The following is a 27,304-nucleotide window of genomic DNA, read 5'->3' as shown; positions in this document are numbered from 1 at the left end:
TTTCTTTTCACAATTTCTACTTGTTTCCTTATAATATTCACGTTTTTCTTTAAATTGGTGAAAAATTGTTACAGTTGTTGCAAAGTGCTATTCTTTAAATACTCTAGTCACTATCATTTCAAAATATCCTTCCACCATTTGCTTTTTTCCTCATGATAGGTCACATGTTTTTGATTCTTCCCATTTCTAATCATTTTTATTAGATTATATAGTCATTATATAGGTTTATTTTCTTTTAAAGAGTTTTGAAAAGTAACTTTAAAAGCAAATCTTTTAAGATTTTATTTCACATGAGAGTTAATTTACCACTTCATTAGCTTGATCCTTTCAAGGCAGCTGCATGCCACGGTGGGTGATCCTAGAAGAGTGTGGGAGTGTATCAGTATGGCATTTAGTTCCTGTGAAATTCATAGATTCTTATTATTAGAATGATAATGAAAACCAAAAGTTGAATGTCCTAGCACCAAACACTCAGTGTCTTGGTAGGTTAAGGGGTCATACCCCTCCACAGGGGTATAGGTGAAAAAGTGCACAATGATATCAGCAAGTACAGAATCCAGCACCTTCAAATATACAGTATGAGCAAACTAGAAACTTGGGATGTGTGTAGCTGAGTGGGTACTAGAGAAAAAGACCTTGGCATTCTCCAGTGTATTCTCCAGTGTATTGACACAGTGCAGTACCAGAGCCATCTTGAGAAGGGTCTTATAGTCTGAGTTCAGTGCTGTGGGGTTGGAAGCCCCTGCATTTTTCTGTCTCCTGGACCCAGCAGCCTCTTCTCTGCATTGTTACTCCTTGTAAAACAGTTGGTCTAGGGGAGAGATAAATCCACTGAGCATTTAGTTTGGTAGGAAGTACAGGCTGTGACAATGAGAGAAGGGCAAGGCACTTTCCTTTAAAATTGATTAGTTGAGAGACTTGCTATCAGAACCCAGGGGAGTGAAAAGTTCCATCGATGTCTCACATGAATCATGGGTGGTAAAATTGCCCAGAAACCACCTTTGCAGTGTCCCTGTGGTCTTCCCCACCTGCGGGGCACTCAGAGACTCACTCCTTGCCCAGTCCTTGGAGTGCAGCCCAGGGATCTCTGGAAAGACTCTCTGCATTTTCTGCTGGCTCATTTACAAACTGAAGTACCAGCCCTTTGGGCTCCAGGTCCAAAAAGCTGCAAGAGAATCTTTGTTTAAGGAACTCAGCATTTCACGCTATCTCAGTATTACACCTCAGCCCCAGTGTTGGTACTGCTCTTAGAAAACACAACTCCAAATAATTCAAAGAGATTCATGACCTAATGAGCTCCCTATTCCACACTAGCACATTCCAATGTGCAAAACAGCTGAGAGGAATCCCATCTGATTTCACCCACAAATCACTCCTGCTCATCACCTCATGAACACCATAATGGACAAAATTGGGAGCTGAGTGAATATCCTCTAGCTTTTGCTCTACTTTTTTTCCCTTAATTCTCTTTTACTTTTCTCCTGCTTTCTTTTTCTTTTATCATATTTTATATCTTCTTATTCTATTTCCATCCTATTTTATATTTTTATTGCTGATGCTGATGTTACTTTCTTTTTCTTTTTTTGTTGTTATTATTTGCTCCCCACCCCCACCATGGTGAAGAGGATGGATCTTGGGACTTTTCACGTTGGGTGGGTGCTCTGCCATCGAGCTGCACTCCCAGTTCAGCTGATAGAAATTTCACCCCACCATGATCCAGTACTACTCAAGCTTTGGTGTATAATCCAACTTTAAGAATAGGAAGGACAGAAGCCCCTAGCCAATGATATGTCCACAAGTGGGCACAACATAGGTAGAGTGGGGTCTGATATCCTGTTCTTTGATGGTCATCCACATATTAACAACAAAGAGAAATAACATAAGTGTTGTGTAAATAAATAACATAACCCATATCAATGTGGGTTTTCAGTATCTATTGCTCCCCCAAGCTGTCAGATTGCATATCTCTGACAAAACTATGTGAGTATCACAGAGCGTGAACTGATTCTGACCCTCAGTTCTGTATGGGAAACACCAGTAAGTTCACTAGTGTCTAAACACGACAAATACTTAGCCCTTTCATCATGGTAGGAATAACCAGTATCAAAGTTTCTTTCAAGTAATGGAAACAATATTAATGTTATCAATATCAATATGCCCCCAGCACCTGATTGTGTTACTGTCTATGGGTGCTGGGTTCATTGTCTCCTTCAGAAAAAAATTTAAGAACAGGAAACAGAGAGATAGCAAGTAAGCAGAAGATTTATTACAAAAGCAATAGAGACAGACTTTTCCAAAGGGAAGGGGCCATGGAGCCAGGAATACAGTGGGGGAGTTTGGGCATGTTCACTTTATGGTCTCTGAATATTCCTCCTTTTCTTATCTCCTCCCCTATTCACACTCTCCTCACTATTATTGATTAATGACCCCTCTGTTTATGTATCAGTTTAAGTTTTTCTGTAGGAGTCCATACTTAGGAGCCAAGTACAGAAGTGTCTGTCTGATTGGGTCCCCCACTTGTGTTCATAAGCACTTTGATCAAGCAGACAGTTGACCTCATTATATGACCCTCTTCATGTTCCTCTGTTCTGACCCTGTCTCTGACTTCCTTACTTGCCATCTTGCCCTGACTGCCTAAGCCCTTGTACATCTCTCTCAATCCCCACTATTCACAGGATAACCTCATTACCACTGGGAGTTTGGGTGACGACAACTCTAGCTACTTTAAGCTGATAAGGACTACCATCAGAGTAACTGTGATATCCTTCTGAGGAAGGTCTAGGGCAAGTGGGAAGCAGACAGCTGGTCCAGATGATATACACTGATGACATACCTCAGTGGGTCTGTGGATGGGTACATGATAGAAGTCTGGAGTGATGTCCATTGGGGTATTCATTTGTAACACACCTGAAGTTTTATTGTCTCTGCATGAGAGGAAACAAAGCAAATCAGCAAACTAATGACATAAAGACCCAAAAGAAGAAGAAGCACCAGTGCTGCCAGAGGCCCAAGGAAAGGTTAAAAAAAAAAAAAACATGAGGCAGATATTACAGTGTTGAATAATCTGTCCAACTGGGTCCTTAAAGCCCTTTTCTTTCTTTTTTTTTAAGAGAGAGAAGTGGGGGAGGGAGGGAGGGAGGAAAGAGAGAGAGAGAGAGAGAGAGAGAGAGAGAGAGAGAGAGAGAATTTTTAATATTTATTTTTCAGTTTTCGGTGGACACCACATTTTTATTTTATGTGGTGCTGAGGATCGAACCCAGTGCACTGAGCATGCCAGGCGAGCACATTACCACTTGAGCCACATTCCCAGCCCTCTTAAAGCCCTTTTCTTGACAACATTTTCTGTATTAGGGTGAGAGTATTATCTCTTCACAAATGGTAGAGATGATGGAAAGACTTTTAAAACTTCCATTGAGATGTTTGGAGAAGTAATGGAATAGCTTTAGGAGAAACCCATCGTCCTCTATGATCTAGATGATATCCTTGAGTTGCAGACTATTGAGCATCTTCCATCAAGTACTGGGGGATATTCAGAGGACAGAAAAGAATTTTTCCCATAGAAGTGGAGCAACTATGGAACCCTGTAAAGAAGATGCCTTGTCTGCTACTCCTGCAGCCCCATTTCCTTTAGTTATTGTGTCCTCTCCCTTCTAATGTCCAGGCACATGAATAACTGCTCTCTGAGAGGGCTGGGAGATCATCTCTAGGAAACAAAGAATCTCCTGGGAAAGTTTAACAGGATTGTCTGTAGCAGTAAACGATTCTCACACTTTCAGATAACTGCATGAGCATGAAGTATAAGAATAACATGCGTATATACTGACTCTCTCATCTTTAGAAAGCTCTAGTGCCCAGAGCACCGGCATTAGTAGGAAAGGGTCCTGATTCAAGAACCTCAAAATCTGTCACTACTGCGTATGTGGGTCCAAAGAATTTCCATCAGTATATAGCATTAGATCAGGATTCTCTACAGGATGATCAAATAAATCTGGCCTGCCAGAAAAAGTTTCCATTAACACTTCTTCACAGGAATAGAGAGGCTTTTCCTGTATCTCAGGTCATTCCAGCAAAAGGGCCTGATATTTGAGTATATAGCTGTCTGCTAACCAAAGCCTGCCTTTAGAATTTAGCATCCCTCCTCTGACATGGGAGGTAAGTACAGTTAGGGACCTTCCCAGAGTAACTTTATTTGCCTCAGGGACCAATATTTCCACTGCAGCTACAACTCTAAAATATCCAGGCTACTTCTTGGCCACTTTCTCTAATTCTTTACTTAGGTATCCCACTGGCTGGAGAGTGGCCTCTAATGATTTAGTAATGATTCCCAGTGCCACTGTATTCCTTTCTGTAGCATATAATTGAAAACTTGACTTAGTTGGCAAACTCAGAGCAGGGGCCTGGGTAAGAGCTGTTTTTAATGTATTGAAGGCTTTCCTCACCTTGGAGTCTAATTAATAATTGCCTATGAATGTCCCCTTACTTCCTTAAGGCATTCATAGAAGGGCTTTACTTTCTTAGCATATCCTGGGATCCAAATTTTACAATACTCACTCATTCCCAGAAAGACCTGGAATTGTTTTACTCTCTGAGGAAGGGGATATAAGAGTATGGGTTGAGTTCTATCTGGGCCCAACTTCGGAGTTTCATCTTCCAGTATCATGCTTAAGTAAGTAAGCTGGGATAGGCACAACTGAGCCCTTTCTTAGGAGACTTCATATCCCCTAGTGGTTAAGAAATTGAGAAAAGAGCCAGTGCTCTCAGAAATTATTTTTCAAAAGGCCTACACAAAAGGTGGTCATCTACAGATTGAAGAAACACTATTTCTGGGTATGAATAATCCATGAGTTCTTGGGCAAGTGCGTATCTAAACTGGTGGAGATTGTCTCTAAATCCCTGGGAAAGATATGTCTAGGGTAATTTGTCCTACCTTACAAGTAGGATCCTCAAAGGCAAATAGAAGTTGGCTTTTTTGATATAGAGGAATTCATAAAAAGGCATCCTTTAAGTGTAAGTCAGTATATGAGTAGTTTCCTTTGGAATCTGGGAAAGGAGAGTACATGGATTTGGATTCATAGGGTGCTAAGTGACTACTGCCATACTGATTATACAAAGATCCTCAATTATTCTCCATTTATTTGGAAACTTTAGGACCTCCAACATAGGAATACTATAAGGGCTAGAGTACCTACCAAAAGCCCCTCTCATTTCAAACTCAATAAAATAAGTGTCAGTCCCTTCCTACCTTCAGGTTTTAAGAAATACTGTTTTGGGGGGGCTGGGGTTGTGGTTCAGTGGTAGAGTGTCTACCTAGTATGTGTGAGGCACTGGGTTTGATCCTCAGCACCACATAAATGTAAAATAAAAATATTGTGTTCACTTAAACCTAAAAAATAAATATTTAAAAAAAAAGAAATACTGTTTTGAGTGAGGAAAGTTGGAAGGATACTTAAGATGAATTTCAACAGGGGTTGAAGTTCATGCCTTTCCCACTGTATTGTTATCTGACCAAACTGTGGAGTCCACCCGTGTTTCTGTTAAAGGTAAGCAGCTATATTCTCCAGGCAACAATTTGACCATTGATTGATATAACAGGTGTCTCCCTAAGATAAGGGTTGGAATCTCAGACATAATAACAAAGAAGTGAAATCACCCCAGGATCCAGAAAGAGGTCTAGTAAAATATCACTCAAGGGGCCAGCTTGATATTCCTTGAACAGTTAGTTTATCTTGAAATTGAGATCTAGAAGAGAAGGACAGGACTGAGAATTGAGCTCCAGTATTCAGAGGATTTTATCTGGTACCTGTCTGTGGGCAAGATTACCAGGGTCTTATACTTTAGTCATGAGAGCCATAGAGAAAGCCCCTGGGACTCATCATTTTGAATTGGTAGGTGACACCCTCAATCCCCTCAGTTTCTGAGGATATCTAGCCTTACCATGGTCCCTCTGACACAGGACAAAGCCCAGGAAGTGGCCCAATAGGTGGCTGACACCTCTGGGGACAATCCATTTGGAAAGGACCTTCTTTCCCACAAGAGAAACAGGAAGTAGATGAGTACCCCTGGGAACCTGCTGGCAATGATGCCATCAATCCTCCATGTTGTTTGTCCCTTTTTTTCTCCTTTTCTAGGTCCCAATTAAAGTAGACTTTTGTAGCAGCCTGAACCATTTGGTTCAGTTTTTCACAGTTCCACAGCCAGTTTTTGGAGTTTCTTCCATATATCTAGAGTGGATAGATTGGGCCAAGAACTTACCTTTAAAAATGATTTTCTCCATCTGTGACCTTGGCAATTGATAATGTCCAACTGGAGCTTTCTATACTGGTAGCTCTGTTACTGGTGGCTCCTTTCCCCCCTTGAATCACAGTGGCCAGCGGGGCATAACTGAAAGGCTGAACCTGGGCCCTCCTCAACCTTTCTAACACATAATATATAAGGTGTTGTCTGTCCCTCTCATCTCTATCTCTGTCAGCATTCCAGTTTGGATCAGTGAGGGAAATTGCCCGACTCTCCACGGGGATGTTTCAACTCTTGCCTGCCATGGCTACTTTCCCTTCCCCTGCTGTATATTAATTGTCTCCTATTTCAATAGTCTTTTGTTTCCCCAAAGAAGTAAAATTTTGACTCAAAAGCAACGTCACATCCTTCCAAGCTAAGTCATAAAGATTTGAGAATTGGCGTAAGGTCTGAAGATATTGCTCTGGATTTTCAGTGTAGTTCCTTAGGCCTTTCTCTATGTCCTTTAATTTGGTTAATGAAAAAGGGACAGGTACCATCTCAGATCCAAATCCTCCCCCCAGCACACTATTCCTGGAGGGAAGATATGCCCTAAGTAGCAAATTTCCTAGCAACACTGGGACCAGAGATAAAGTTTGTCCCTGGATAAGAAGAACTGGGCTTCAATCCTTTTAAGTTGGGATATAAAAGATACAGTTTTAGAATCTATTTTTCCTTTGGATGAGGCTGAGGAAACTTCCTATTTAAGTGGTAAAAATCCCTTTTCCTAGGCCAGTAAGTTTTTCTGTTCTGGATATTTGGTGTCTGGCAAAGCAGCACACTGCTGCTAGGGTCTGAATGTCAAGCTTGCAATTCTTTGCTTGTTCAGGACGATATCTCAAATAAAAGAATAATTGTACATAAAGAACTTCACCCCACTTACACTCCCATTTACAGAAAGGTCTAATTGCTGAATAGTAATTTAGTGTTCTGCAGGTGACCATTTTTTTTCACCTCCTAATGGGTGCTGAGGCTAGGCCTCAATGCAAAAGACCAAAGATTTTCTCTTTAATTGGGGGTTCAAATTTAATTAGGTTTTTTTTTTTTTTTTTTTTTTTTTTTGAGTAGACGGGAGAGAGGTAAGCCTCATGGAGTTTTGGAAGAATTGGAATTTTGGAAGAATTCCATCTGGACACACAAAAAAAGGAAGTGGTCTTGATGGATATCACCCAATCCCCATCTCATCCTTTTAAAAATCCAGAGGATTGGCTCTGGCTTGAGAATTGGGTAGACTGGCTTTGCCCAAAATCTGTCTCAGGGTCACTGTGTCCAGATATGGATGAGCCAAGCTCACCCATGGCCTGTGTTTCAGATCCCTGATATTTCTTTTTGTAACACAGATATATCTGATGCTTCCATTTCCTTAAAACATGCAATTATTACCCCACCTTGTTCCTGTCAAAAAGGGATCCAAAATTCTCAAGAGAACAAGAATCTGGAGAAGAGGCAGCTGCCTATAAAAAGATTTGTGCTGAAGTCTTTGGATGGGGAGAGTCCACTGAACTGGTAACATAATCCCTCAGCCTACATGTATGGTCTTTTTCCTGTGCAAGGGGATTCCCAGCAGCCACTATAAATCAACTGCAGGAGATGTCCTGTGAGGTTTATGATAATATCCCTTTTTAAAATAATATCCCTTATCCCCCTTTTTTTCTTCCTTTTGGAGGATCCTTAAAGCCACACAGGAGGGAGATAAGTAGTTTTTCAAATGTCTAAAAAAGATAGGGAGTTCCTCTATTACACAGCCTTTTGATCAGGGGTAACTATCCTGACAAAAAGGAGAAGGTCTCTGTATAAGATAAAGATAAGTTAAGAATTAGCCTCAACTGACAAACTGTATTCCCATAAGAAAAAAAAATGGTGCTGATCTGTTGTGGACTATGGGGCCTATTACTCATGTTTTTGCCCCAGAGGAGAGAAAGAGAAAGAAAAGGAAACAAAGAAAAGGGGGAGGTCAGCCATGATTCTTGTGGCTGGGGGTTTCCCCAGGTTTATAGAGCCTTAGAATACCTGGACGATCACCAGTCACTTTCCAGGTATCATCAGCTGTTTAACATGACTGTTATTAACCATTGAGTTGCTGGTTTCTATCCTGGAGGAGCCCCCAATTCTGTTACCATCTAGGGATGCTTGGTCCGTCTGTTGTCTTCATTCAGCAAAGAATTGATGAATGGGACATAGAGATAGTAAGCAAGTACCAGGTTTATTGCAAAGGAAACAAGACAGACTTCTCCAAAGACAAGGGGCCCCACCCAGAGCCAGGAATCTGATGAGGGAGTTTCGGCTTGTTCTTTTTATGATCTCTGGAATTTTCTCCTTTCTTATCTCCTCCCCTGTTCTTACTCCCCTCACTATTATTGATTGGTGCCCCCTCTGTCTATGCCTCTGTTTTAACTTTTCTATTGGATCCCTTGTTTAGGAGCATGCGTACAGAAGTGTCTTGACTGATTTGGTCCCTCATGTGTGTTCATGAGCACTTTCAAGCAGAAAGTTGACCTCACTAGAAGACCTTCTCCAGGATCCTTGTTCTGGCCCTGACTCCAAATTCCTCACTCAATATTTTGGCTTCCCAAGTCCTGTTCCATCTCTCTTAATGGGACTTCAATTCCTATTGTAGGAGTAACCACAGGCCACACACGCCACGTCCATACCACAACATCTTGAAGTAGCTCACTCTTGCAAGACCTATAGAGAAAATGTTCCTCAGGCTCTGATAGACTATGTAGCATGTCAATATCCACTAATTATAGCCAAAGACACCACAAGGAGACTAAACTATGAAGTCCAGTTGAAATTAAACTCCATACTACAAACAAATTGATACCCTAAGATACATCATCAAGGCAAAGTCATTTATAAAAAAACACTCACATAAGAGTAGGAAAAAAAATCTATGTCCATACATGTACAAATTTCAGCACAGAAACAGGCTAAATTTTAAAAACCACATGATAGTACCCAAAGTTTGAAATTCTATAATAACAAATCCCTAAACTATCAAAGTAAATGAAATGCTGGATAAAGAATTAAAATAATAATGTTTCAAAACCTCAATGAATTCCAGGAAAGTGTAGAAAAATAATTCAACATGGAAAAATAATTTATCACTCAGATATGAGTGAAAAAGTCAGTAAAGAGATAGATTTTTGAAAAATAAAAAACATAATATTGGTAATAAAAAGTTCAATAAGTCAGACAAAAAAAATCTCAGTTGAAAGTTTCACCAAAAGACTAGATAAAATGGAAAACAGAATATCAAGGTTTGGAGACAAGTTTGATAAAATATTACATTCAAATAGTAATAAAGAAAAAATAAGAAAGAATAAACAGAACATAAATGATCTTTGGGATACCATTAAAATATCAAACATACATATAATCAGAATAGCCAGGGAAGAAGAACCACAAGATGAAGGTATAGAAAACATGTTCAATGAAATAACCACAGAAAAATGTCCATGTCTTGGGAAAGACATGGAAATCCAGATATGGGAGGCATATAGAACCCCAAATAGACATGACTAAAAATCTACCTCCCTACAATATATCATCATTAAATTTCCAAAAGTACCAATAAAAGAAATAATATTGAAATTTGCAACAGAGAAGTGCCAAGTCACATTTAAAGGCCAGTCCATTTCTCAGCAAAAATTTTTAAAAAAGGAGAACATTTCACAATGTATTTCAAATGTAATAAAAAAACCTTAATAACTACCAACCAACATTGCTATACCCAGAAAAGTTATCCTTCAGAATCAGTGTTCCAAGAAAAGAATACACTATAGAGAGCTAAGGTGACTCATAACCACTAGACCAGCATCACAGATGATACTTAAGAAAATCCTATTCCTGGAAGAGGAAGAAGATAAGCACAATCATGAGAGCAGCCAGGCAAATGAGAACCAGGAAAGGAAAAAATATTATCAATACGGTAAACTATCAAGCTTCTATGATGAGTAAGAGGAAGATACAAGCATAGGATATTCAAAACAATTTAAGAAAGACAACAAAATGGTAGCAATAAGTAAAAAATATCACAATACTAACACTGAATACAAATTACCTCAATTCTCCAAGAAAAAATATAGAATGCAGAAACTGGCTGAGTAGATTAAAAAACAACAACAATATACTGCCTACAAGAAACTCATTTCACAAGACACACACACAGATTGAAAATGATATTTCAAACAAGTTGAATTCGAAAGTAAGCAGAAGTAGCTGCACTTAGAGCTGACAAAATCTTAAACCAAAATAAGCTAGGAGAGACAAAGAAGTCCACTATATATCGATCAAAAAAACAATTCATCAAGAAGAGATTATGATCAAAAAGTTATGTGCATCAAATATTGTTGCACACAATTTTATTAAAAACAAACCCTCCTAGACATAAAGGGAGTGATAGGAACTAAAACAATAATAGTATGTGATTAAATACCTCAATCCAACTAATACACTATCCATACAAAAAAATAAACAAAGCAAATTAGAGCTAAATTGTTGGACAGATCAAATGGACTTGGATATCTATAGAATAATCCATCCAATAGCTAGAGTATATACATTCTCTTCATCAGCACATAAAACATTTTCCCAAATTGACCATATATTAGGCCAAAACCCAATTTTAGCAAATTATAAGAAATGGAATAATTAATTGAACTTATCTGATCACGATAGAATGAAACTAGAAATTATCAGAAAGAAACTACAGAAATTATACAAACAGATGGAGGTTAAACAACATGCTTGGGAAGAAATAGTGGATCATGGGAGATATCAGAGGATATATTTAAAAACTTCCCTGAATTAAACAAAAATGGAAACACAGCAAATCAGAACCTTTGGTATCCAGTAGGAGCTATTATAAGAGATAGGTTTTTACCAATGAGTGCTACATTTTTTTTAAAAAAATTGAAATCCCAAATATAGAACCTAATGATGCATACCAAATCTAAGGGGGAAAATAAGAACAAGCCAATTGCAAAATAAATAAAAGGAAAATCAACAGAAGAATATAAAGCAGGAATGAAACAGTTGATTCTCTGAAAAGTTAAACACAAGTGACAAACCTTCAGCTAAATTAATCAAAAGTCCTAATGTAAGTCCTGAAAACTGGAAATTACAAGAATAAAACCAAAGGAAAACACTTTAAGATATTGGCATAGTCAATGATTTCCTCGGTAGGACCTCAATAGCTCAGAAAACAAAAATAAGAATTGACAAATGAGAATATAACAAATTAAGAAGCTTCTCCACAACTAAGGAAACAACCTAAAGAAACTATGTTGCTAAAGATACAACATAAGAATAAGGGACCATCTTTCCCAGCTTTAATGGGACAGGGATTAATATCTGAAATATCCAAAGAATTAAAACAAACAAACAAACAAACAAAACAAAAAACTTAACCACAATAGAAACAAGAAATCTAGTTAAAAAAGATGTATATGTGTGTGTATAATATATTTATATGTATATATACATATATATATGTAAAATACTCTATTGGTGATATATATATATATATATATATATATATATAGAGAGAGAGAGAGAGAGAGAGAGAGAGATAGATATAGATAGATATATATTTACATCTTTTAAACACTTGGATACATTGTTCTGATAAATGCAATCATGAGACAGAGCTGCACTCTTACTTGCAATGGCTTTATTCTATATATATATTATTGTTGGGCTATCAGATATCATTGATATATACAGATATATACAGATATATATGTGTGTGTGTGTGTGTGTATATATATATATATATATATATATATATATATATATATATATATATATTTCCCCAACAGAGTATTATTCAGCCCTAAAGAATAATGAAATCATGTAACTTTCTTATATAAACTTTATAATCAGTTTAACTAATTTCTGGTAAATGGAGTTCATATATTATTTAGGTGTCAAAATAATCATAATGTAAGTATATATAATTAATAAAATGTATAAGCATGTACATTAATTAATATACCTATAAAATGCATGAAAATCAAAATGGTAGGGATTTTGTTAAAAATATACTTCTCAGGGATTGAAAAGCAACAAAAACAAAAACCACAAGTGTAATTATTCAGGTAGTATGTCAATACACATTTTAGTTGACTCAAGGAACATGTTATGCGGTATTGCTCCCAATCACAGTAAATATACATTTCTTTCAAATTCATTTAAAACATTTCAGATGAAATAACTACTTATTAGGTGTTATAAAGTCATCAAATAATCTTCTGAAACATCACTGTCATGCTGAGTAAACTAAACAAATAATGGTTTTAGAAAATTTATATGCTGGAAAAAGATGTGTTATACATGTATAAACAACAAAAGGTTACTATCATATGTATATAAAACCTTAAAATTAATAAGAAAGAAAAATTTATGTAATGCTACAATGAGAAAAAACATAAACGTTTTAAAGAAGAGGAAATATATATAGATTCCATAACGTAAAATTTAGCTACATTGATTATTAATCATTAAAATAAAAATGTAAACAACAAGATATGCTTTCACTCTCAAAAAATTAAAGAGAAAGAAAATCAATTATAGTGGTAATTTAAAAAATTGTGAATGTTCTAATATACCTCTGGGAAAACAACCACTTCAGAAATAGTTCAGTATTAACCATAACAGGATATACTTATCCTGTTATTGAGCATCTTATACATGCATGACAGGAGACATGTACAAGAATTTTAGTAATGGGTTTGCTAAAAAATGTAGCAAAATAGGAATTAACCAAAATTCCTTAATAGAAGAAGAAATAAACATTTGAATATATGTACAGTACAGTAGTCTTTATTTTGCCAGAAAAAAAGGAAATAATGAATTCCTGCTACTAGCTTCACATTTAAGTAATTCAAAGTATAAAAATATAAGGAAAACAAAATATACAAGTTATAGAACACAGTTTTATTATGTATTAAACTACATACATATATTCACCTTAAAACTAGCAAAACTAAATAATATATCATATTAACTATGTGTGGTGTGCATGTGTTTTGTAGAATTATAGGGCAAAAGAATGAGTAACTCAAAGCTCAAAACAGTAGTTAAGGCCAGAAAGAAGAGGAGGTGATATGACCAGTTTGATGAAAACTGGGGGTCAGCTTTAGTTCTTGTACTTTCTTTTTAAGTTGAGTAATAAGTGTCTGGATTCTTTAGTTTTTTTTCTTTATTATGTAACATATACTTGCACATAAAACTATAGAGGCTTGCTTATATGATATAAATGTAAAGATATAGGTTGCATAATAAAAACAAAATTCCAACTCCCTTAAAATTTTTATCTCATTTTAATTAATTTTGACATTCTTAATATAAAAATTGAGTTATAGATATGGTGATTTTACATTTTGAAAATGTTAAAGAGCCACTTGAAAATATGTATATGTTCCTTTGTTGAAAGTAAAATGCCTGCCAGATCAAATAAATTTGAATGTTTTCAGCTATATTGGTATTAAACATTTCCCTTCACACCAATATGTAAAGTTGTTCTAAATCTGCTTTCATGAACATGCTATTTGAGCTAATTACTTTATAGTAAATGCAGCTCTTAAATAATTGCTAAACCTTGGGAAATGCTTTCAATAATTGACTTAGTTTTCATAAGCAAAATTTGTGTTATTAAATCTAAATTAAATACACATTTGAGACACTTAAAGTGTTAGCATATGAAGCATTTTAATAGTGTGATGGAAATAACTCATAGAATTAATACCAAAAATAATTCTAGCACTTATTCACAATATTTTTTTTATTTTCTCACATCTGAAAAATTTGTAGGACTTTTTCATGTGAATTATGTCATCTACAATGAGCTTTTCATATTTAATGGTACAATCTAACTTTTATTTACTTAGGTACAAAATTGCAGTTTCTGTGAATTACTAGAAATGAGATAAAAGGGCTTATTTAGAAATTATTTGACTAAAAATTAATGCAAAACAAAATAATTCAGAACTCAAGGAATGTTACATTATTCATATTTGCAATTCATTGATAATTTTAATGAAATTTTATTCTTTTTATTTTGTATAACTTTGATCCAATTGTTAGGAAAAGCATTCAGATCTAGTGTCTCTTTAAAAGAATGTCTATTGTTTATTTATTATTGCATGTGCATATGTGCAAATTGGAAGCATTCACTCTTTTTTTATCTTATTCCAAAAATAATTTAAGGGATGGATAGGTCGACTTATAGATTGATGGATAGGTGGTCTTAATCTCATAAACATATTTCCCCTTGACCAATCTTAGCTTCTGCTAAAAATGAAAAATTGGATTGTGTCTCATGTTCAAAGAGATTAAACTCTTTAGAGTATTATGAATAAAAAGTATATTTTTAGGAAGAAATGCATGGTGCTTGCATTACGTTTCATGCATCCACATACATAAACATCCATTTTAAATGTTTCTTTTCTTCTAAGTTTTCCCTATTTAACCATCTTGCTTTTTTTGTTGTTTGTTTTCCACTAGTAGTACAGGAAGGCCATTCTACATAACAATTACAAATTATAACTAAAAGTTACAATTAAGTAAGTCCTTACATAAAGAGATGCCACATAGCATGTATAAGTTATGCATTTTTTTCCCACTTTCCTACTAAAAATGTTATTTAAAGTGCTTACAAACTATTAAAGAGATATTTTTGGTGTTATTCAAAAACATTGAGTTATGAGATTAAGACTCCTGCGTACAAATCATAAATTGATACTACTCAACAATTTTGTTTCCTAAAACGTGTACTCTCTTATACATAAGAAATATTAGCCTTATAGCTACATGAAGGCAATTTCAGCAAATTAGACTTGGCAAACATGTATGTTTTAAATAAATATGAAATATGAGGAAGACAAAAATGAGCCTCTGGCTGTGATTCCTTTTAGACAATGTGACAAAAAAGAATGTGAAAGATGTTTGGCTCAAATAAAAGGGCGTGGGCCATCCATCCTGGAAAAGAATGAAGTCTTTCCCAGGTTTGGAGCAGAACAAACTTAGAGACATGGTTTATTATTTTAATTTCACCATTTAAACCCTGCTCCCCAAAATTCACTTAATTCTTTTTTCTTCCTACTTCCTCTTTTATCTCTACACCATTTATTCACCCACCGTCTTTCTTCTCTCATCCAAATTTTACTCTCTTGTATTTGATAAGTGCATAATTGGAAATATCATACTGAAATCTAATAACACATACATTTAATATAATTTAATCAAAAATTGAAATAATTTAATAATAATAAGAAATCAATCCTCTCTCCAAAATTTCCTCCCTTGTTCTAAAATGTATGCTTTTGATTTTTCAAACTTGAAAGCTATATTTCAGAATTGTACTATAGATTATTTCTTTATCTCCTTTAATGAGGAGATGGCAATTCTACCTATATAGTTATGTTCTGGCAACATAAATGAACTGGCAATATATAGGTGAAGTGGTACACATATTTATGTGCTATAATATGCAGGATGATTTCTCTATAGACAAGAGTAAATTTAAATGTATTTTAGAATCTTTTGCTTTTATTTCTCTAGTATTTTCTATTTTGAAAATACAGCTAATTCAGTGAAAATTTGTGCATAATTTGGAGCCTATGTTACAATATACTTACCACCATTCCACAGGAAATAGAAGGTTTGAATTCATTAGATGAGTAAAAATAATCCAAAGGAAAAGAAGCTTCAATAGCTTCCAATCTCTTTTGAAGCTAATATAGGGCATAATGACTACCAGGGTTTCCTTAGGGATAGGAAAGGGAAGGTGCAGTGATCAGACTAGACTTTTTATGTTCTAATCTATCTCTTTGCCACTCACAACTTCTTCTATCTAAATTGGTATCTTATATAAAAAAATTGAGGAAAGTTTTCCATCACTTCTTAAGTTTGAAAACCCTGAGTTAAGGGGTAAAAGAAATTTGCAGTGGGTAGAGAACTTACAGAGTGGCAAAGCCTGGATCTTCCTCTGTAGCCTCAACTCCACACCTCATGCCCAGCATTGGTCTGGGGCATAGGGAGCAGGCATTTGTGGAATACTACTAGCTCAGCAGTAGGTCTCTGCTTCTTGCCACAGTCTGGTAAAAACTTTGTTCTCAAGATCCTATTTTTGTTTCCTTTTGTTTTTATTTAACACTCCACATTCAAAAACAGTTAGAATCCTACAATCATATTCTTTCCATGTAACTCTGTTTTCTGACCGTAAATGAATGCACCATGCGTAAACAACTAAGTCAAATAGGATCAAAGAGGATACATCCACGAAGTAGAATCAAGTAAGTGTCATTGCATGTAACTGGTTGTGAGAAATAGAAGAATACATTTATTAGCAAACAGGGCTGTCTTCATGTGCACATCCCTCTAAGGGCTAAATTTCCCAGTTGGCTAAGCTCTGTTTAGAACAGATTCAGAATGTAATAGTCACATGTTATAATCACTTTAGAATTCCAGAGTTATTATGACCTTGTGCCAGCAGATGGCAGTAAAATATTTTATTTTTTTAAAAGGCACCATATTCTAATTAGCACAAGTTGCATAGGGTGCATCCCTACCGCCAAGCACAGTATGGACTGATTGAAAAATGAAAGTTCATAATTGTTCATTAAATGAATGGATGCACTACATGTCTATTCAAAACAACTGAAAAATTGTCACACACAAAATAGAGTGAATGATTCTAAATTTAATATTAAGATAAGAATGTGGTTGCCTAAATTTTTCAAATCCTTGTTTCAGTCCATTTTCCCTTGCCTGTGAAAGCCTGAAATCATTCTATATCTATACCTTGGCAAAATACTCTGAGAAGTGGGAAGCTGGCACATGTTGGCATGGATACCTAACATCCACACCGTTCCCTTCTGACAAGTTATTAACAGAAATGCTTCACTGAAACTGATGGGCTTTGCTTTGCTGAAGAAAGCATTTCCTGCCAAAATATCTCTTTTCTGTAACAGGGCCAACTGAAATGGTCGATTTTGGTTCTTGCTTCAGTTTCCTTTTCTTCCTTTATTCAATTAGATGAAGACTTCATATAATTTGCTTTAAAAATTATTTTACACTTAATTTGTTTATCTATTTTTTTCTTCCCTATTTCCCCTGCTCCTAACCTAATCCAGTTATCACTGTTTTAAACATCTTGCTGAAAAAATTCTAAACTGACCTCTGTCTCTCCATCTCTTCTATTTTCATACAGTTAGTCAATTGCTTAAAAAATAATTTTTCTGAGTTATGGTCTTGTGACTGTTGGTGATTTGTTCCATTAATTAATTAGCTGTGGTGGGAGGATGGTTCTGGAAAAATCTTTTTTTTTTTTTTTTAATGACCAGAGGTATAGTTTTTTCCTCCAAATATTCTTTTTTTTTCTCTGCATTTGTAAAATCAGAACAATTCAACCACTGCCACTATCTTCACAGAATCTTCTCAAAGTTCTTTCAATTGAATTCAACTATGCATGCATTCTACTTTTGAAAACAGCTTATACAATGTAAACTTCTTATATTCATTGACTTTTTCTTTCTTTCTTTTTGGTACTGGGGATTGAACTCAGGGGCACTCAACCACTGAGCCAAATCCCCAGCCTTATTTTATATTTTATTTAGAGACAGGATCTCACTGAGTTGCTTAGCACCTCGCTTTTGCTGAGGCTGGCTTTGAACTTGTGATCCTCCTGCCTCAGACTCCCAAGCCACTGGGACTAAAGACATGGGCCACTGCTCCCAGCTTGATATTTGATACCTATCTATTGACATTTCTATACCAATATCTATCCTTCATTCTCAGCAGATGCATCAGAATATTTGGAAATATATATATATATATATATATATATATATATACACACACACACACACACACACACATATATATATATTAACATGAGTTATGATTAACAATAATTTATAATGAATAAAATTGTAGATGATGTTTTCACATTTTTTCTAAACTTTTTTTTAATAAATGGAGAGAGACACAGATATAGATATAAGAAAAACTAATGCAAATTAACATCAAAATTTGATTTTTTTATTTTGCAAAATTCTGTATTATGATTTTTTTTATATATGCATGCATTATTTTCATAGTGCCAAAAGAACTGTTTATTGGTGATCATCAGTTTTGAGTTCTAAGTCAATTATATCAGGATGGTTTATTATTTTTAGCATTTCTTTTAAAATGTCTTTTCTCTTCCATTCTAATATGGTTCAGAGGTACTTTTTTACTTAGTTTTTATGAAATATATAAAGGAAGACTACTGAAAATATAAATGACTTGAGCATTCTTACAAGTTATATTGTCCAAAAAACAAAGAAAAAAGTCTTCATGAACTATGACTTATAGAAAGTTGGGTGGTATCTAAACCTATAAAGAGTACATGAATGCTGAAAAAAAAGTCAGGCATTGTGGCACATACCTATAATCCCAGCTACTAGGAAGGCTGATGCAAAAAGATCATGAGATTGGAGCTAGTCTAAACAACTTAGCAAGATTCTGTCTCAAAGATTGTAAAAACAAAAACAAAAACAAAACAGAGGAAGTAGCTGGATAGGTAGCTCAGTGGTAAAGTACTTACGTAGGATATTTAAGGCCCAGGGTTCAATCATCAGAACTGCAGAAGAAACAAAAACAATACAAACCATTGACAAAGTAAAAGAACACTTTTCATAAAATGCAATCTCATGATTCCAATTAATAAGTTTTTAAATAACACTGAACAAATTTAAAAAATGAAACTATTATTTAGAAAAAAATATTAATTATAAAAATTCAATGTAGTTTTAAATTTCTGTAACACTTTGGTTTACTATTTTACAATAAGTAGTGTTTACTTCTTATAGTTATATAACCTAGAATACAAATTGAATAACATGAGTATCCATGAATCCATAATGATAGAAAGGATGTAATAAAAAACCATGGTGGAGAATGGGAGAATCTCCCATGAAGAATTCACAGTTATTTGTAAATATATTCCATCATCAAACTTTCCAACTATTAAGTCCAGGCTACACAGAGTAAGAGTAACTTCGTAGCAAAGAGTACAGCATGGAAAAGAAAGGAGGGAAGAGCAGCTTTAGAGTGAAGAAAACTGACAAATGATTTCTCAGCAAGATGTTAATGCTGATGTTATCATCGACAGTGGTAAGTTCTCTTGATAGTAAGTAACCTTGATAAGGGGTATTGAAAATAGCACTCGACCTGTCCAGTCTTCCTCATAAGAACACACCACCCCAATCTAATCACAAGTAAAAAATAAATACATAAATCAATCTCAAGTGAGGCACATTCTATAAACTACCTCACTAGACTGTCTTAAAGCTGTTAAGGTCCTCTTCTCAAGGAAAGTCTGTGAAACTTTCATAACCAAGACATGCCAAAAGGAGACAGGATGACTAAATGTCATCTTGTAACAGAAAAAGGGAAATCATAGCAAAAACTAATAAAATCTGAAAAAAGTATGGACTTTTGCTAATAAAAATGTATCACTATTGGTTCACTAATTACAATATGTGTGCCATACTAATAATATACGATAGTGAAACTTGGGTGTGAAATATAGCAGGTGGGGACAATTTCTACACATTTGTTGTTGTTGTTGTTAACCTAAATCTATTCTAACATAAAAGATTTATTTTAAAACTTTTTTAAATTAAAATGAAATGGTAGGACATTATGTAGCCACTATAGTTTTCAAAGTTTTCCTTTCAAAAGAAATGACCTTCTCTCTATTCAGGAGAATGCATTGCAATTTAAATAGTCAAATCGGTTGACTAGTCACATCTCTGAAATTCACTAGGATTCCCACCAATAAGCAAAGTATGGCCATATTTATAGGCAGGCACTAACCAGCTGGACCATTTTATGGTGTTCCAATCACTTTAGCCATCTTGAAATCAATGGCTGCTCGTGACAAAACTGATTGAGTGGCAATGATCAGTGCTGATGGTAGAAGTGCCAGCAATGATTGAATCAGCTTTATTGCAGGTGAGTTTAGCTGCCCATGTGGAAAGTTTATTTCAGGAAGTAAGTCTGCAGAGGCTTTCTTATTGGCAATTACATTTGAAGCAGCACAACCAACATTGTCATTTCTAATAGCTACTTTAAATTATCCATTTCTTTACAACCTTAAGGTTGTTGTTTGTTAAATACTACATGTTCTGGAAAAAAAAAATAGTTTTCTGTTTAGATTGAGTGATCATTTTTATCAGAGCACTGGTGTTTACCTGTTTAAAGCAATTATAGAAAACATATATCCTGTTGCAGCTATTGTACTCTTACCATTCAAGAAACTACAGTGACCTTCAGAAAGGAAAAAAAAATGAAATAAAAAAAGGAAAGAAAAAAAAAATTTATGAGACTCTAAAGACTAGTAAAGTACTGCTAATTTAAAAACAAGGTCAAAAACTCTGATTGCCCATCATTAAAATTCAGTGGATACCTGCTCCTCATCCAAAGTGAACTATACACCAACTTCAGTGTTTCCTATATACACACTGCACCTGTGATTTGGAAATAGAGTAAAAGTATTTTCACCCATCTGTCCTGAGTCAGGTTGATTCCACCCTGTTATAAAACTAGAACCTGGTATGAGGAAGTAATATAGCAAGATTTTAAAACATTTTATCCTTGCAAAATTGTAGAGGGCCAAATCCTGAATTTGCTAAAGTAGTAAAAATTCATTAACTCTAGAAAAAGAGCATATACCCGCAAAAATAGCAGTTTATATTTTCAAATAGTTAGCTGTATTATGTTAAATATATTTATTTGCAATCATTTCTTTTATTTTTTTTCATTACCATGAAATGCATTTCACCATATAATAGAAATCACATCTTCAAGTAATTTCTTCAGTTTCTACTAGATGGAGCCAAAGTATAAAAAATATATCCCTGCTAGGTGACATAATCAAAGGATTCCTAAGCCCCAAGAGTTTATTAGATAATAAAGTCATGAAAAATTTTAAGAAACTGAAGGTTAATCCAAATCATTTGGATTTGAGTCATGGTCCATTCACATACTTCTTTCAGAAAATATTTACACCTTGTAAACTACACTCTAATAAAGTTTCTATAATTTTTCTTTAGCTAAAATATTATTATTTTCCTACAAAATGCTTTAAAGTCATTACTAATATATCGCCATTTTTGAAAATTATACAATAAAACCTATTTTACTATTAATATTTTTTAAATTTATTTTTGTAGGAAAAGAAGAGAAAATAATCAAGGAAAAAAAACAGTGAGGTATGTCATACAAAAAGTAGTTCATAATAAGGTAAAAGATTAAAAATAAAGAAGAAATGCTAACATAATTTAACTACTTATTGAAATGTTTTTATATAAAAAAGTGTTACTTGTATCACATCATTGAACTTTCCATGTCATGATTAGTTGACAATGTAGATGTCCCATTTTTCAAATTTTGGTTAGCTGAATAGTCAATTCAGTAGAAAGAAAGAAAGAAAGAAAGAAAGAAAGAAAGAGAGAGAGAGAGAGAGAGAGAGAGAGAGAGAGAGGGAGGGAGGGAGGGAGGAAGGAAATTAAAAAAAAGAAAATGAGCTAATGTTACTGTCATTGCTTTTTTATGTATAATCTTATTTCAACATCTTATATAATCACAAGAATTTTTAATATACAAATAAAACTGAAACTAAAATATCTTTATTTCCTTGAGAATTTAAAAAAAATATTTCCTAAAGATTCAAACTGTCAATCACAAAGAAAATGAATGCTAAGAAAACATTTAAATAGTAAAATCTATTATTTAAGAAATTATAGATTTTTAGCATAGAAAACATTTATACCCTCATATCATTCCTTTTTCTTAAATTTATTTCATGTAAATGAAGGAAACACTCTTGATATCTTTAACTGCTTATTGGATCTCGAGATGATGATGATAAAAAATTTCTTGGACTAAGTAGTTAACATTTATACAACTCGTTTTGTAAGTTATTTTAGCAACACTTTTTGCCCTGTTTATTTATTCCCAAACTTTTCAGACAATATAAACAACAACAAAACCTAGTTAAAAACACATTTGCCATTAAAAACCAACCTTCGCCATTCTCTAAAACAAACAAATTAGATGCATTATTCTCTTCTCTGTTAATTATACTGAAATAACTTGAGTGATTTAATAATATAGAAGAATACTCTTTATAGAAAAGCTAGGCCTATGGCTTCAGTCCCATAGTGAGGAGTGTGTAACATATAGATTCTGTTCACTTCCAGGAAACTCCAACTAACCAATGTTATCAGTTCAGTCAAATAACAGCTGAGATCTCCTTAAAAACAAACAAACAAACAAACTACAAAGTTAAATATGTTTTGGAAAAAAAAAAAAACAACAACCTTGTTGTTTCACTGATTCTTTCTATTTTTATACTTTCTAATTGGTTAAAACAAGGTTGTGTTATCATAACCATAGAAAAGTTTAGGTGAAATAATAGTGAATTTAGGATTGATTATATACCATTTCAACAAACCAGCAAAAGGAAGGCAGTGCCTCTTTAAAACATCACAATATATAATGTAATTTATATTAGATTTTAGAATATGAACTTGAATACACAAAATATTTATAAAGTAGGTTAGTAGAAAAATTATCAGCCAGTTTTTCATTTTTGTGAATTAAACAGACATATATGGAGCAAAAAGAAATTCTGACAAGTTAAAAAATACATATGAAAATAAGACTTTCTAAAAAGCTGGCAAGTTATCAGAATAATATCTACTGACACCTTGAGTAAATGAATTTTCTTCCAAGAAAGTTAATTTTTTTTTACATAATACTATTTTATTATGTAAAAGCCTTATGAATCTAAAGCTTTTATTGCAGCTCCAGCAAAAAAAAAAAATAGTGAAGTCAATAAACTCACAAAACCAGACAAAATTACAATAAAATTACATATTTTTCTTAGAATTATAAAGAAGTAACCAGTGCAAAGAAAGAGAGAGGGAAAACCAGCAAGCAGAAGTAAAATCGAAGAAAAGTGAAAAAAGTTGAGAGCAGTATTTGAATTGTAATAGTAGCTTTGATTTAAACTAAAGATGCCTTAATGTAGGTTCCTCAAAATATACAATTGTTATTAATATATTTTAAGAAAATATTTATCATAAAATACAAAAGTTATGCTCATAACACTGTTTTTAGATTATAATGCATACTCCTTTTTATTATAATTTGTCTTTGTCTTTTAACTGTGATGAGAACAATAATTCCTCAAGTTCCACTCTCACTCCAGGGTGTTGTTAGGGAAAGATTATGCCTATTTTATTTTTAATTTACTCCAGTTGCTATTTCTTTTTAAAAATTGTACAATCTAGTGTAACCTTTTATCTATGATAAATAAATTTGACTCTTTGTTATTCTTGATTAATAATGTTGAATCAGAATATGCAACTAGTAGAAATAAATAATTACAATGTACATTACTAAAAATAATTTTAGCAATTTTTAAGCAGAAGAAAAATTGCAATTTATTTTTATACAGTGTAGTTATTAATTTTAGGAAGATGAGTGATACATTGTAAAGTGTCCATTAAAAAAAAACCTTTTATTATATATACAGAATGACTTTTAGGTTATTTACATAATTTTAATTTCTTAATTCATTTATCAGAAAGGAAGAGAAGTCGCTATCAGTTTATTGTTATTGAAAGATGAATATTTCAATTTTTATACATATAAAGTAAAAATATATGTAGGTTACCATGGCAGCAAGCAACACCTTTTTCTGTTAAAAAAATCTGATGTATTAAACAGTTGACAAAATTTTGGAATATCATCTAAAATTTAAGAACCAGAATGTACTATTTCTGTTTCCCAGAAAAGGCCAGAAAGGATACAATGTAATTACTGATTATAAAGTGGGGAGAAGGGAGGACAGGCCACATCTTTTTTACTATAACTTGTTGTCATTTGGGGGGGTTATATGTCAACATAAAGCCCACTAGAATGTAGCTGCTCTATAACTTGACATGCAGCAATATTCTATCGTGCATTAGGATATCTCCCCTTCCTCTGCTTTCTGCCAATATAAATGATATTATGGATAATCTGTCAAACCCCATTTTGTGAAGTATCTAATGAAGAAGAATTAATTGGCCTGCAGAGCACCTAGGGAGATCAATCAGTGGAACAAGTTTACCTCTTCCTGATTTTTTTTCATCCTTTTGGCAATTTTATTTATCAACTACTTAAGTCCCAGATGTTTATAGTCGGAAAGGGTTTCAGGAATGTTTTCATCTAATTCACACATTTTCCAGAGGAAGCTGAGACCCAAGAAGTTGTGTCTGAAATTTAAGCTTGTGCAATTAACTTGTACCATAGATGATCCTATAATGTATTACCATTGATTCCAGGGCTTGTTACTAATTGTGCAGATTTCAGGCAAGCAATTACAACAGAAATGCATATTCCTGTAGATTCATATTTCTCTCAACAATGCTGTAAGATACTTTGGAGCTGTTGCAGGATTATGTGGTAAGTTACAAGTACTATAGAACAACATGAATTATTGTTGTGAAGAACTCCAACATACATTCAGAGGAGTGGCCTTTATGCTGCAAGCAGAAAGCTGAGAAGGGCCAGAGAAGGAAGTAGGTATGACAGTTTTGTTAGCTATAGTTTTATGAAGACTATTTTTTGAAAAGAAAATATTAAATAAAAGATATGCTTTCAGTACAAATGATTGTAAAGATCTATTGAATGAGCAAATATCAGAGATTCAGGTCACAGACTGATGGAGACTCACAGAATGTTTTACTATTGAACATGAATTTCCCATATAAGAAGGATGCTGTATAAAAACGACCAGAAAGGGTGAATTCATTTTCTTCTCTGTGTTACCTTGTATGGATAATTTATCTAACACTAAAAGGGATATCGGGAGTGCTCTACTATTTCATAGAATATTGTTAAAGTGCTATATAAGAGCCAAAGACTTGCCTTCTCACCTCAGCCAGAATTCAAGTGAGTGTAGAGTGTAGAGTCTCATCACTAGATGGCATTGTTACACTTGAATATAGTTTAAATAATACAATGACCAAATGAGCTAGTTAAATTAGTAGACAATTATCCCTGTTCTACTCTTCCTTTTATGCGATGAAAGTGGTTACTTATAGCCTGCAGGATAAGTCCTGTAGGATGCCCCACTCAGTCAGGGCTGTTTTTTTTCACAAGCTCTCTCTTCCCAGCTTTCACCTCAATCTGTCATACAGATTTGACACCAAATCGTTCCAACAGTACTCAGAAATGACATGTATATAATGTGGAATATTGTGCACATTTACAGCCGGGGCTCTTTCTTTTAAACATTGCTTTCTGTATCTTGGCATCGCTGTTCTGCCTAGCTGGGTGTTCTTCACTTTTCCCATGGAAAGAGATGACTAACCCCAACTTTTGTTGTTGTTGTGGTTGTTGTTGTTGTTGTTGTTGTTGTTGCTATTATTATTATTTTAATACAAAACCAGAGAACAGCATAAGTGATTTCTGTCACTTTTCTGTTAGCATTTTCAAATTTCCAAGGAGTTTCCTATAAGCTGATGAAGGCCATAGGACAGGCAAGGCAAAGCTAACACCTGATATTTTTATGAATTCGGTTCCATTAATGCTGCACCTTATAAATCAAGTTAAGTGGCATTTTTATGGAAAGAGGTTCTTCTTACTTTTTTTAAAAATTTATTTCCTTAGGATCAACAAGACCAGTTCAATAAGCTTAGCAACCCATTTTCTTCCCTGCAATAGGCCTTAGCTTTGTTTTCTTATGTTATCATAATCTAGCACTTTTCCTGTTCCAAATGAAAACCCACTGAGGAAGCAAAATCATTCCATTATGAGTGTTATCAAAAAGCAATAGCAAACTATTTTTAAATTAATACAAATCCAAAATGCATTGTAAATGGTACCCCGCCCATGTTTGGGTGATATCACCCAAATACTCTGTGTGTGATTACTGTACATCACATTTACATATTTCAGAAGACAATGTATTGTGGGTGGTAGTTTCTATTTAGAAGAAGGGATGCTGGAAATACCCACATTACAGAATGATATTTTTGTTTTATTAATGTAATAGGGCACGGTTTTTTGGACAAATTTTAATAGAGCTGTAGTATACACCTTCTAACTGAGATTGCTACTTTGTTCTTTTTTCAAATGCCACCCCCATCTGCAACTCAGTACTTTCCCATGAATCTGGAAAATTAACTCTTTATATCCTTCCAGCATGAATCTTCTGAACATAATTTTCCAGTTTATACTAAGAGAATATTGAAACCACAAAGCTGAGTGTGCAGCAAGATAACACCCAATTAATTGATGCTTCAGTACAAACTATTAATTAATTAAGTAAATGTAAACATTAAATCATTTAAAAATCCAATAAGCTAGAAGTACACATGAAAATTTGATTAGGCTATGAATAGGTACTAAGTATAAAAGAAGTTCTGAAGGGATGTATAGAGTAATGCTAACTTCTGTTAGAGGGCTGTTACAAGAAGCAAGAAGAAACCTGCTGACTTAGGTCCACAATGATCAGTTACCTGAAGAAGAAGGTAAATCCACTAGTTAAAATTCTCATCACTCATAGTACTGAAATTTACTGTAACATGATTACATGTTTAACAGCTTTTAGATAAAATTCTTGACAAAGTGTCTAGGATCAAAAATTTTAAACTCAAATTTGACTATGTCATTTACCTTGTAAAATAATGTTATTAATTTATGCAGAAATCTGTTAATATATCACACAGGCTTACTAAGATATTCAAAGCAAAACATTTTTATTCAGGCTAACATTTTCAAATAATTCCTTCAGTTTACATTCATCTCAGATTCCTTTGACTACATCTGAGAGTCACAAAGTAAAATATCGATGACTCAGAATTTATCTGTATTCAAGTTTATATTTCACATTTGATTACTGAACTCCTAAATGAAAGAAGGAACCACTTCAATCTTCCTTATTTGTATGGTTTTGTAACTTACAGCATAGCCTGATGAATTT

This window comes from Spermophilus citellus, assembly GCF_964194105.1.
Source record: "Spermophilus citellus genome assembly, chromosome: 12".
Lineage (NCBI taxonomy): Eukaryota > Metazoa > Chordata > Mammalia > Rodentia > Sciuridae > Spermophilus > Spermophilus citellus.
The sequence above is the reverse complement of the archived record's forward strand: the minus strand, read 5'-3'. Positions refer to the sequence as shown.